Source organism: Notamacropus eugenii, chromosome 6 (assembly GCF_028372415.1).
Source record: "Notamacropus eugenii isolate mMacEug1 chromosome 6, mMacEug1.pri_v2, whole genome shotgun sequence".
Lineage (NCBI taxonomy): Eukaryota > Metazoa > Chordata > Mammalia > Diprotodontia > Macropodidae > Notamacropus > Notamacropus eugenii.
Window position 1 is genome coordinate 331,992,798 of NC_092877.1, and position 12,202 is coordinate 332,004,999.

Here is a 12,202-nt window from a genome sequence, read left to right on the forward strand (position 1 = left end):
TATGACTTACCTAAGTTGAGGAGGGCTTAGCTACTTATAAACACTTATTATTTTCTTCACTGGAAGCATAGGTGCATTTTTTGTCAAGGATCTTACAATAAAGATGTCAAGGGAGGACACAAGACAATGCCAATACCAGGCATCCACATGAACGAGGATGCTGCCTGGCTTACTTGGGGTTTAACAGTTTCTAGGACTTACTAATTTCCCATTCAGGAAAGAGACTCAATATTCTCTCAGTCTTATTTTGTGGACCCTACTGTCTCTCTAGTGATATTCCCTATATCAGAAACTCCCTACCCATCCCAGGTCACCAATCATTCCTCTTCTTTCCAAGACTAAAATCCCACCCTGTGTGTGAAATGGAAAGTTACCTCCTTGAAACACAGGGTATATTTGTAATTTTTTGTGGTCTTTCTGTTCCCAGACCCTAGCATATTTTAGTACTTAATAAATACTTGTTGAATTGAATTAGAAGATCAAGACAATTGGCTAAATATCTTCTCTGGTTCCTTGTTTCATGAATCTATAAAATGAACCAACATGATTTAGACTAAGAAATCTTTTTCTTGCTGGAAAAGAGATTTTTGGATTGGATGATTCCAAATGGCTCAATGTAGCTGTTGCTGGTTCATGGTCTTCCATCCATGAAAGGAAGCCTGGTATAGCAGAGAGAGACCTGAATTTGGACTTAGGAAGACCTAGGATCAACTATCCCTTCAGTTTGATTTGTCTCAGTTTGTACACCTTAGGGCTATCATCTGGCAAACCATTCACTTCCTGCATTCAAGCATTTCCTAAAACTTCACCCTTGCCCCCTTTGTTAGATATTCCCTGACAAATGGGGAAAAGGCAGCATATTTCCACTTCTGGTCATCAAAATATTCAGGTCCTATGACTACCTGTGTGATCATCTGGGTCTCATTTTCCTCATTAGTAAAACAAAAGTGTTGAACTCATGGTCTTCAAGATACCTGCTACCTCAAAATTTATAATTCTATAATCTCCCACCGTTATAACTTTGCACCCTGTCTGAAATGCTTTCTTCACAGATTATCTCAGATACTAGTATCTACTTTGGGCTTCGCCTGGATTATCTCTCCAACTGTTATCACCCTCTCCCTCCTTACTTTGTATACACATTGATTGATATGTAACCTTGATGTATTTTCTCCTCTCTCCCCCCACCCAAGTAGAATGGAGCAGAGGGAAGAGCCTAATTGGTTTTTATCTTTTCTATCCTGACATCCAATCAGTCAGTGAATACATCAATCAACAGGCATGCATTAAGTGCCCACCATGTGCCAGGTAGTCTGCCAGGGGCGAATAAAATATAATATAAAATGAAACAGTTGCTGCTCTCCTATTTTACTGTGAGGACAGAGTATAGTTATAAATAAAGAAAAATGGCAGGTCCCATATTAATGTATTTAAAACACCACAATAATAAATAAAGAGTAGGCATTTAATAAATGTTAAATTGAATTATTGTGGTCTAGAGCTGTCCACTTGGACATATGACTTTTTGCAGCTCTGCCTCATTTAAACCCCATTCACATGCAAGTCAAAATGTCACCCTCATGACATCATTGGTCCTCTTACAGAATGGTGAACAATGACAACAACTTGGATATAAGCAATCTCAGAAGGGTCCTATGCAACTTAGGACTTTTCAGAAATAATGGTGACAGAATCTAAAAGTGCTTTCCCAAATACAAATGCTAAATGACTTTAAGCTGTGGATAGGCTAGAGCAAAAAGCATAATAATAATAGAAAGGAGATATTTCCAAGGAGATAAGGCTTGGAGAACTTTGTTCTGATCCTTTGGAAAGATGAGAAAGGCAACACCACCTTGCCCTCTCTTATCTGTCTCCCCACCCTCAACCCCTTCCCCCAGAACTAAGAACCAGGAATAGGGATAGGACTGAGGCTAGGGACTGGATCTGAAATTCCATTGGAATATGGAATTCCCACATGTGTATCCACTGCCCTTCCTTGGTACAGAGTCAAGTTCCCTGAAACTTATGGTCTGATGGTTAACTAGACCACTGTGAGTTTCAGTGACTTACCAAAGGTTACACAATCAGTATATATTAGGGATAGGACTTGAAGTCAAGTCTTCCTGGCTTCAGGGGCAGCTCTTTATCTACCATGATGACCTAGTGCAAAATTGGGAGATTTAAGAAGTATTTGAGGGTGGAGCCAAGATGGCAGAATAGAAAGATGCGCAAACTCTAGCTCTTCCCTCACAGCCCATAAAATACCTGTAAAAAAATGACTCAACAAATTCTCAGCAGAAGCCACAGAATGACAGAGTGAAAGAGATTTCCAGCCAAAGGTAACCCGGAAGGCTGACAGGAAAGGTCCCCAGCAGAGAGGATTTCCAATCCCCCAACCCACAAGTGCCAAAGAAAGCTTCAAAGGTCAGCGAGAGGGCTTTCCCTGCTGGGGATTCTGCCCCAGAGGCCTGTTCTGATTCTGTTCCTCCCAGTGCCTCATGGCCAGGGCTGGGCTCCACTCAGCTCAGCATCCTGTGGGATAGACCTTTCCTGTCATGGTAGATAAAGAGCTGCCCTTGGAGCCAGGAAGACCTGACTTCAAGTCCTATCCCTAATATATACTGATTGTGTGACCTTTGGTAAGTCATTGAAACTCACCATAGTCACATCTATCCAGGAGTGTTTTAAGATCTGAAAACATATAGCATACAATATATCAGATGATAGTTAGCATTTTTTAACAACAAAGTATTTCTTAATTAAAATATATACATTGCTTTTTTTTTTTTTTTACATAAGACTAGTGCGCACTTAACAGACTATAATAAAGTGTTAACAAAACTTTTAAATGCACTGGGAGAACAAACGTCATGTGATTCACTTTATTGCAACATTTGTTTTATTGGGGTGGTCTGGAACTGAACTCAGAACATCTCAAAGGTATGGTATGCCCCTGTAGGCTAAGGTTCCATACATGTTCCTGTTTGTGAATGGCTTTATGTTAAGTACATTAAATCCTGGAACACTATAGAACTTCAACAAGATATATGATCATTCAGAATATATTGATCTTATAATCTGCATGGGAAAAATCAAGTGGATGAAAAATATTGTGTAGATTATGGTGGACAGATACATGGACAGTCCATACAGCTAGTCCATGAAGATATCTATCTTTCAAAAATGCTAGGAATAGCAGTAAGTTAGGACCATAATTGGAGAGAAAAAAATATGATGAATAGCATTGGGAATTTGCTCAGAGCTATCAATATCATCAAGCTTCTCCCTGAAAGAAAAGCTCATCTTAAAACAAAACAAAACACCAATACTCTTCCAGTGAAGCTATACGGCGATGAATTACAGAATAATCTCTAAAAATCATCTCTGAAAAATAAAATTGTGGGTCCCGCAAATGACATTGGAAAGTTCCATATTGCACATAAGTGGGCTGTAGGAAGTTGTGCATGAGAAGTGACGTAAAAGATATTGTCAAAGAGATGTTTGCCTGGAGGGAAGGAAAAGAGGAAGCAACAGTTGTGTGGCAAGAGCTAGGGATGATGGTTTTACCATCTCCATGCTCTATTGGTGTTCACAGCATGATAACAAGGCAGAAGGAAGATCCTTATCCAATCAGGACCCCCCGAAGATGTATGTGAAGACATGGGCAAGAGAAGTGAGGGATAAGAATGTGAGAAAAGGTTGCATTCTGAACCAAGGGAGGAGAATATCCTCGCCAATGGGCCTGCTGGTCCACTGATATTCAAGACACTTCCTTTTATCTGTTCCCCTCTACTTTCTCTACATGACCATTCCATTTCCTTTTCTACAAATACAAGTGCTCAGTTAGGGCTTTTATGGCATTGCTGTACAAGGGAGGCCTTGGAGAGGGCATAGGAGGAAATGATTGTGATGTGCTGGAAACAAAGACAGGGAGCTCTTGGTGTAGTGGATAAAAAGCTGTCTTCAAAGTCAAGACCATCTGAGTTCAAATATTGCCTCTAACACATACTGGCTTGTGACCTTGAGAAAATCATTTAAATAAGCAAAGATCATAGATATAGAACTGGAAGGGATCTCAGAAGCCTAGTCCAACTCCCTATTTTATAGATGAGGACATGAGGCTGAGAGAGGTCATCACTCTCCAAGGTCACATAGCTAGTCAATGTTTGAGGCAGAATTTGAACCGGGTTCTTTCTAGCATCAAACCCTAAACTCTATCCACTTCACCACCTAGAAGTAGCTCAGAGATTGCTGCATAATTCCCCTAATACAATTTAATCAGCTTTCCACCTCCTATTCAATGCTGGGCTCAGCTCATTGCCCATCCATAGTACCTCTATCATATTATGCATCGTTCAATCACCAGACACTTATTAAATACCTACTATGTGCCAGCCACTGTGCTAGGTGCTGATTTAAGAGGCAGATCAAGCACTAACAGGCATTTTTGGAACACCAAACCAACTCAAAGCCAGCCCAATTGAAGCAGCAAGGCACCCTGAGGGAGAGACAGGAGGCAAGATGTGCCAGGTGGATCAAGTCACCTAGATAATTATCTAGCCTTGGACCCAACAGATCCAGGCCAGGATCCCAAATAGGACCCAAGAGTCCTGGCGGTAGCAATGCTTCCAGCCCAGTGCCTGTGGTCATCATCTTGGGAAACAGTTCCTGTGAAGGGACAGCCTGGCACCTGCTCCCGCAAACACCACAGCCTCAGTTACCGAAGACCCAGAAAAGGCACTTCCTGTCACCAAAGCATTTGGCATCGTCAAATGATTCAACAACAGAAACTGATATTTTATCAGTGGAAATGACTGTAAAGAAGATACATTACCATGTGCTTTGTTACTACACCCCAGGGACTGTGAGACCTTTCTGTCTGACTGCAGCTGAAACTTACATATGTCTTGTCTCTCCCATTAGAATGGGGGCTTTTTGAAGGAAGGGGCTGTCTTACTTTTCTATTCATATCTCCAGTGCTTAGCACAGTGATTTGGACATAGTAAGCACTTAATAAATGCTTTATTCATTTAGACTATTAATTAACAGAGGATCTTAAAAAAAAAAAAGTCATTTTTTTTGTTTCATCAACCAAAGGAATCACTCCAGTGGTCACTGACTCAAGCAATCTTAGATGTGAGATAATATGCAACAGGGTGAAATAGCAGTGACATTGTTGTGAGCCCAAAAAAGGTGGCCATGGCAACCCTTGATGGAAAATGTAATCTCATTAAATGATCCAGGTATCCATTTAGTTTTCCAATTCCTTTTGCTTATGAACAAAAGCTAAGAGTTTATATGGCATTTGAGTTTTGGTGAAAGAAAGTAATGACGGTAAGGGCAAACTCAGAAAGAAAATCTCAGACAGATTCAATCCATTATATCCAAAAGAAATGGACTGATTTTATTCAAACACCACATTTTATATATGCTATTTCATGGATATAGGAACAGCTTCTTTCTTTGAGATTGTGAATCATGGATTTTGAGTCAGAAAGAGCTTCCAAAGTCATCTAATTTAACACCCTACTTTTAGATAATGTAACATAGATGAGGCAACAGGTCTGGAGCCATTATGTAACTTGTCTACAGCCCCCAAGTGGCAGGCATAGGATATAAACTCAACTCCCTTTGGTGCTAAACCCATAAGTACAGTTTTAAAATCTATTAGTCCTGTACATATTTATGGTCCAGAATGGTTCCATGATGACCCTGCCTTGCTGAATATCCTCCCATTGCTAAGACTGCTTAAGTCAGCACTCACTGGGTTAATTCCCTTGGAGGGAAGCTAGCCAAGTCTTTGAAGTAAGAGTGATTTGAACAGTGAGCTAATACTTCTGGAAATCAGAATCACACAGCTGTAGTTGACTCTCCCACAGCTGCATCATATAAAATGAAGGCATTTTGGATCGAAGCAGGAAACAGGAAACTCATAAAATGAGAATATACTCCTCTCCACTGAAGTGGAGAGGCTTCATCATGGCGTGAGGGTGACCCTGGATCCTTAAAGGCTCAGCCTGTGAAACATAAGTTTGGGCAGGCAGGGTCTGATTACCAAGGTGGCAAGTCTTCAAGAATAAGTCCAGTGATAGACTGCAAACGTTTATGTCGCCCAAGAACAAGCTTAGCTCCAGTCAGAGAGGCTCATGAGCCAAATGGTTGACCAGAAGGTGATTCTCTTTCTTAATCTTTAGCAGCTCCTAGTTTTTAGACTTAGTAATTTCCTAGTAGGGTGGGGTTATGATTTGTGTTGGTGAAGGAATCACTTGCACAGATGAAATTACAAATCCAAAAGAACAGAAAATAGTCTATCTGTGGTTGAGTGGATGCATTCCCATAGGCATGGAGGATAATAGCATTACTGTTAACATCAGAGACATTACATTGGGTCTCGAGTATTTTCTAGGGGCTAAATCAAGTTTAGAGGCAGCTAGGAGCTCAGGGGATAGCATACTGGACTTGAAGTCAGAAAGATCTGAGTTCAAATTCGAGCTCAGATACTTGCTAGTTGTGTGAACCTGGGTAAGTCACTTAATTCCCATCTACCTCAGTTCGTCATCTATAAAAAGAGCTAGAGAAAGAAATGGCAAACCATTTCAGTATTTTGCCAAGAAAACTCCAAATGAGGTCACAAAGAGTTGGACATGACTGAACCATTAAACAACAACAATGATTAATCTTACATATAATGGAATATTTATGGAATCATATGATCAGAGACTCATAGGTGAGAGAAAACCCAGAGGTGATCTGGGCTGGGGTTCTTAACATGAGTCCATGGATAGATTTCAGGTTGTTTGTGAAAAGAGATGGAAAAATATATATTATAACTTTATTTTCACTAATCTTTGCTTTCCTTTGTAATCCAGCGTGCCTAATCTTGTGCTTTTAAAAACAATATTCTTAGAAAGACTACCAAAAGGGTCTAAGGCACTTCAGAAGTAGGTTAATCAGTCTAATTTTCTTATTTTATAGAGAAGGAAACCAAGGCCCAAGGAGGTTTGATGACTTTTCCAAGGTCACACAGTTTCAGAGTTGGATTTTAAACTCATCTTTTGTCTTCAGAGCCAATTTTGCCCCCTCTGGATCACACTTTTATTAAATTTTGACTTCACATACAGACTAGCTAGGGAGGAGTCACCTCCCAACATATGTAAGGGAGAGAGAGTCCTATAATTACCTCTGCAATTCATCTGTCTTTCAAAGCAAAAATAACATCTGGAGGAATGATACAGTTTCTGTTAGCCAAGCAATGGTTGAAATAGGCTGTAGGTATACCATACAAGAAGAAAATGACCATTTTGGCTTCCGCTGAGCACATCTTTTTTCCATAATAGAATAGGAATGTACAAAGAGTAGCAAACAGATGGTCAGAACATTACTATGTCCTAAGAGATCCATTTACCCCCTGACCATACTCTCCCTAAGGCTTTATGCCACCATCACATATGGGGGTGTTCTGGCACACCCATCAGTTTTTCATATTACATATCAGAGAGAACAATTCTATTTCCTTCCAAAACATTCAGCCTCTAATTGTGCCCACACATATGGATGGGTAAGGCTTCCTAACACATTTTTTATACAGAAAGAAGATTCAGAGCCCTTACCAGAAATCATTTCAGATATCTAGGGCTCCCCAAATGGTATCAGGGCTAATGAGGGGCAAGCCAGCAGGGTGATAAAGTGACAAGTGGCTGCTGTGGGGCTTGCAGAGGGCAGGGTTTCTGGCACTGGCAATACTAGAATACTGACCAAAATGCCTATTTCAGTTCAGTTCAATTAATACGTATTAAGTGTCCATTATGGGCAATCCACTGTGCCAGGCACTTGGAAAATGAAGATGAAATAGCTTATAATCTAATAGAGTGAACAAGACCAACACAGAGACACCAATAATAAAAATTATAACACAGTTCATGTTTATGTAGTCATTTCAAATTCAAAAAATAAGTTCCTCACAACAACCTTTGAGGCAGATTTTGTCTTTATTACACAGATTGAAGAGCTAAGTTCAGCGGAATACAAATGACTTAGACAATGTCACAAAGAAACAGTCCCATAGCTGGGACTCAGTCTCTAGTATTTGTACTTCAAATCTAGGACTCTTTCTACTCACCAACATGCTCACCAGCATAAATGAGAAAGCCACAGAAGGTACTTCCATTTTATTTATTTCCCTTTCCCCTTCTTCTCTACCAATTTCTCAACCCCATTTTTAATCTCAAAACACATGTGGTTATAGACATACATGATAAGAATAGAAAGAAGATGAAATTTAGTTCACCCATCAACTATGTCAATTTTCTTTCCCTTATTAATGGTATTTATATGTAAAAGAGATGATCCATAATATTTGTTGCCATTTGAGCCTGTCTCTCCATATTATGGGCAGCTTGCTTGGTGATACAGTGGCTAGAGTACCAACACTGGAATTGGGAAGACTCATCTTCCTGAGTTCAAACCTTTCCTTAGACACTTACAAGCTATGTGACCCTGGGAAATCACTTAACCCTGTTTGCCTCAGTTTCCTCATCTGTAAAATGAGTTGGAGAAAGAAATGGCTAAACCACTCAAGCATCTTTGCTAAGAAAACCCCAAATGGGCTTATAATGAGTTGGACATGACTGAAAAAATAAATGAACAACAAAAACTCCATATTTTGCCCAGATTGGAAGTACAACAGCAACTCATGAGCTTAACCCAACTACCAACAGGCATAGAAGCTTTAACCTGCTCTATTTCTGGCCTGTTCAACCATTTTTATGCAGTCTGGTTCCACTCCCCATTCCCCAGAGACCCACCACATTGATGCCAGACTTGGTAAAGATACCTAAATCAGCTTTAGCTTACTGCATCTCAGAATTCCAGAGCTTAAAAGCTTCACCATCCCAAGAGGCAAAGATTGCAGGCATTTGTCACCATGCCCCATAACCCCATATCTTTGACCGTGAGTCTTTCTTCCAGACAAAAATCAAATTTGGTTTAAGGACAGAACTCTTATTAGCCAAGGCAATAGAAAAGAAATACTGGCTTTAAAACAAACATGATAGGACACGTTATAACACACATTGTCAATTCTCTGCTCACTCATTCCCCTTGGAGGCAGCCTTCGTTTATTCTATTTTTTGAAGTACTGTAGATGAGTTTCTCATGATGAGCAAAGTATATTAAATGAGAGTTAATCATTCAAAACCCCCAACCGAACTCACCAAAAATTGGTTAAAAGAAACTCTGAATCACATCGAAGGAGTTAGATTCAGATCTAAATGTGGTTTTCTAAATGATAAATATTAATTGATGATAACATCTAGCTTAGCTAAGTGGGAGAGAATTAGTTTAGAGAAGGCCAGGAAAAATATAACACGTCCATAGCACATGGTTCTTTTTTATCAATTACTGAGTCACAAAATAATTGAAAAACTAAATGAATAATTATGGAATAAGATTAACCAGGGGATTTAGGGGGATTGGAGAGTTTAAATTTTATTAATTGAGTAGAGAGTGAATTAGGCATATTGCAGTATTATGACTAAACTTTCAGGAAAAGAAAAGAAATTGAACAGGGTATTCAAGTTTGTTCCTGTGGCAACAGGGGCTGTCACCTCCTACTCACTGGGTCAAAGTGAGAATTATTGAATTTCAGAATTTTAGAGCTGAGCTCAACCTGGAGATCATTTCATCAAATTCACTCAGTTGTCATATCTGGGCTCTCTCAAATACATGTAGAAGAATTCAGTGAAGTTGCAACATGATTTATTAGATATTAGATATGTCTTTAGGCCAAATTTGAACGACTATGTTCTAATAGACTGACTCTTCAAGTTAGATGACATCTGCTTTGAGGTGAGTTCCTCTCCCTGTGGAAAAGGAAGACACATAAGCCACAATAATGATGATGATGATGATGATGATGATCGCAGCCAACATTGATATTGCACTTACTATATAACAAGCACTATGTTAAGCACTTTACAATATTATCTCATTTGATCCTCACAATATCCCTGAGAGATCAGTGCTATTATTATCCCCATTTTGCAGATGAGGAAACTAAGGTAGACTGAGGTTAAGTGACTCATCCAGAATCACACATCTAGGAACTGTTTGAGGCCAAATTTGAACTCAGTCCTTCCTGATTCCAGGGTTTGTACTCTATCTACTGTTCCACCTAGCTACCATGATCTCCCTCCCTACCAGTGTGTACCTACCTACTGACTCCCAAAAGTACCAGTGGAACACAAAGAAATGCTTACCCAAAGGAAAGCACAGGTGACCCATACAGATATAGCTGCTTCCATCCTTTCCCACTGGCTAAAGGCTTACTGAATCAGTTCCTCTTTCAATACTAATCCAAGAATTATAAACCATGAGGGAGGAGGGAGAGTGGTGATTATGGTGACGGTAATTACTTTCTCTTTTTAAATGTTCTTGCTAAAAAAAAGCACCTTAGAACACCTCAATTCTCATTAAGCAGCTTGAGTCCCTCGATTTGGCTTCCATAATCCCTTTAAGGCATCGTGATGCAGTGAAAAGTATGCTGACTTTGAAGGCAGACAATCTGGGTTTGAGTTCTGACTCTGACACAGGGCAAGTCACTTAAACTCTTTGAACCTCAGTTTCCTTAGGTATAAAATTAAGGGTTAAACAAGATGACCTCTAAAATCTTTCATATCTCTAAATCTATGATCCCTATTTACATGCTATCATCATTTTGCAGATGGAGAAACTGAGGCTTAGAGATATTAAATGACTGGCCCAAGGCCACACCACTAATTACAAAGTAAAAGTAGTGCCCATGCCTCCTGGGGTCCGGATAGTTCTGGTCAGTTACTATATGTCTACAACCATATGACTAGGTAACTAGAATGATACCAACATGGGTGGCTAGATAGTATCATCCAGGGAAAGGACAATACATTATTGTGCTTTCCCTGCATGCTTTTCACTTAGGATAAGGAAAGTCTTACCCAACATGCTGGGAGAAAAAGCCATATTGCACAAAATGGAGGTGAGGCAACGTGATTTGGTAGAAAGGGTATGAACTTGGCTTAGGAATGACAGTTTCAAAGACCACCTTAGACACTGGCTAGTTGTGCAGCCCTGAAAAAGTGCTTCAACCTCTCCCTGTGTTTCAGTTTTCTCATCTATAAAATGGTGGCATCAGACTTCGTGGACTCCAAGTTTCCTTCCAGCTCTAAACCTAGGATCCTGTGATCTATCTGGGATGATTTGGACACCATCAAGATGGAATAGATGGTTTGGTCAAGGATAAAGTTTCATTAAAGCTGCCATTCTTTCATCCCAAAGGGAGAAGTACCCAAATTTGGTTTCATTCATTTAATCTTTACCAATTTAATAAATATTTATTAAGGCTTTACTAGGGCCAAAGCATTGTGCTAGGTTCTAGACTCTGGGGATACAAAAACAAGAGCAATCCCAGCCCTCAATGAGTTTACATTGTCCTGGATTATAGAAGACAAACCAGTAAGTAAGTACGTGTGAAGAAGGAGACTGTATTAACAATTCTGTGGAATCAGGAAAGACTGAGTGCATTCCTGGAATGAGGGCTTGACTATAAAAGGCATGGGGGCAGGAAAAGAAATTGTGGAATAGCGGTTGGGCCTATTGGTGGTAACATAGCATGTCTGAAAGATAAGCTGGAAAATGATCCTTGGCAGCTTTAAATGCCAAGAAAAGAAGTCATAGGCCTTTCTCTCATTTTAAAGATGGAGGGCATTCAAACAAAGACTTTGTGACAGACTCCCTCTGATTTTACATGGCCTTTTGCTTTGCAATACTCTAATGTAATTGGTGTAATGTTGTTTAATATGAAGTTATCTGTTTTGTGTCTTAATACACTTCAAGAATATAAGCACCAAGACAGCAGGGATGTTCTCAAGCCTGAACTTTTCTCTTGCCTCATTGCCTAGAAGAGTACTCTGCATAAAGTAGGTACTTAATAATAAGTGTTCACTGGACAGATGAATGAGAGAATAAAGCAGAAGTGCCTCAGTTTATAAGAAATCAGACTTTCGAACACAACACAATTCCTTCCTCTTTACTTCAAATCAGTAGCTATGATTACAAAGCAAATTACTGAAAAGAGAAGGAAACCAACTTTTACAATGTTATGAGACCATTTAAATCATTCATTTATTCATTATAACTATTAAGCACTTAAAGCACTAAATTGGATGCT

The 12,202-nt window shown here is 39.6% G+C and overlaps 1 protein-coding gene across 1 annotated transcript in view; it reads right to left on the reverse strand.

The window, feature by feature from the left end:
* SLC9A9 (solute carrier family 9 member A9) overlaps nt 1-12,202 on the reverse strand; it is a 727,593-nt gene that overhangs the window by 534,894 nt on the left and 180,497 nt on the right. The gene's annotated exons all lie outside the window — the stretch shown is intronic.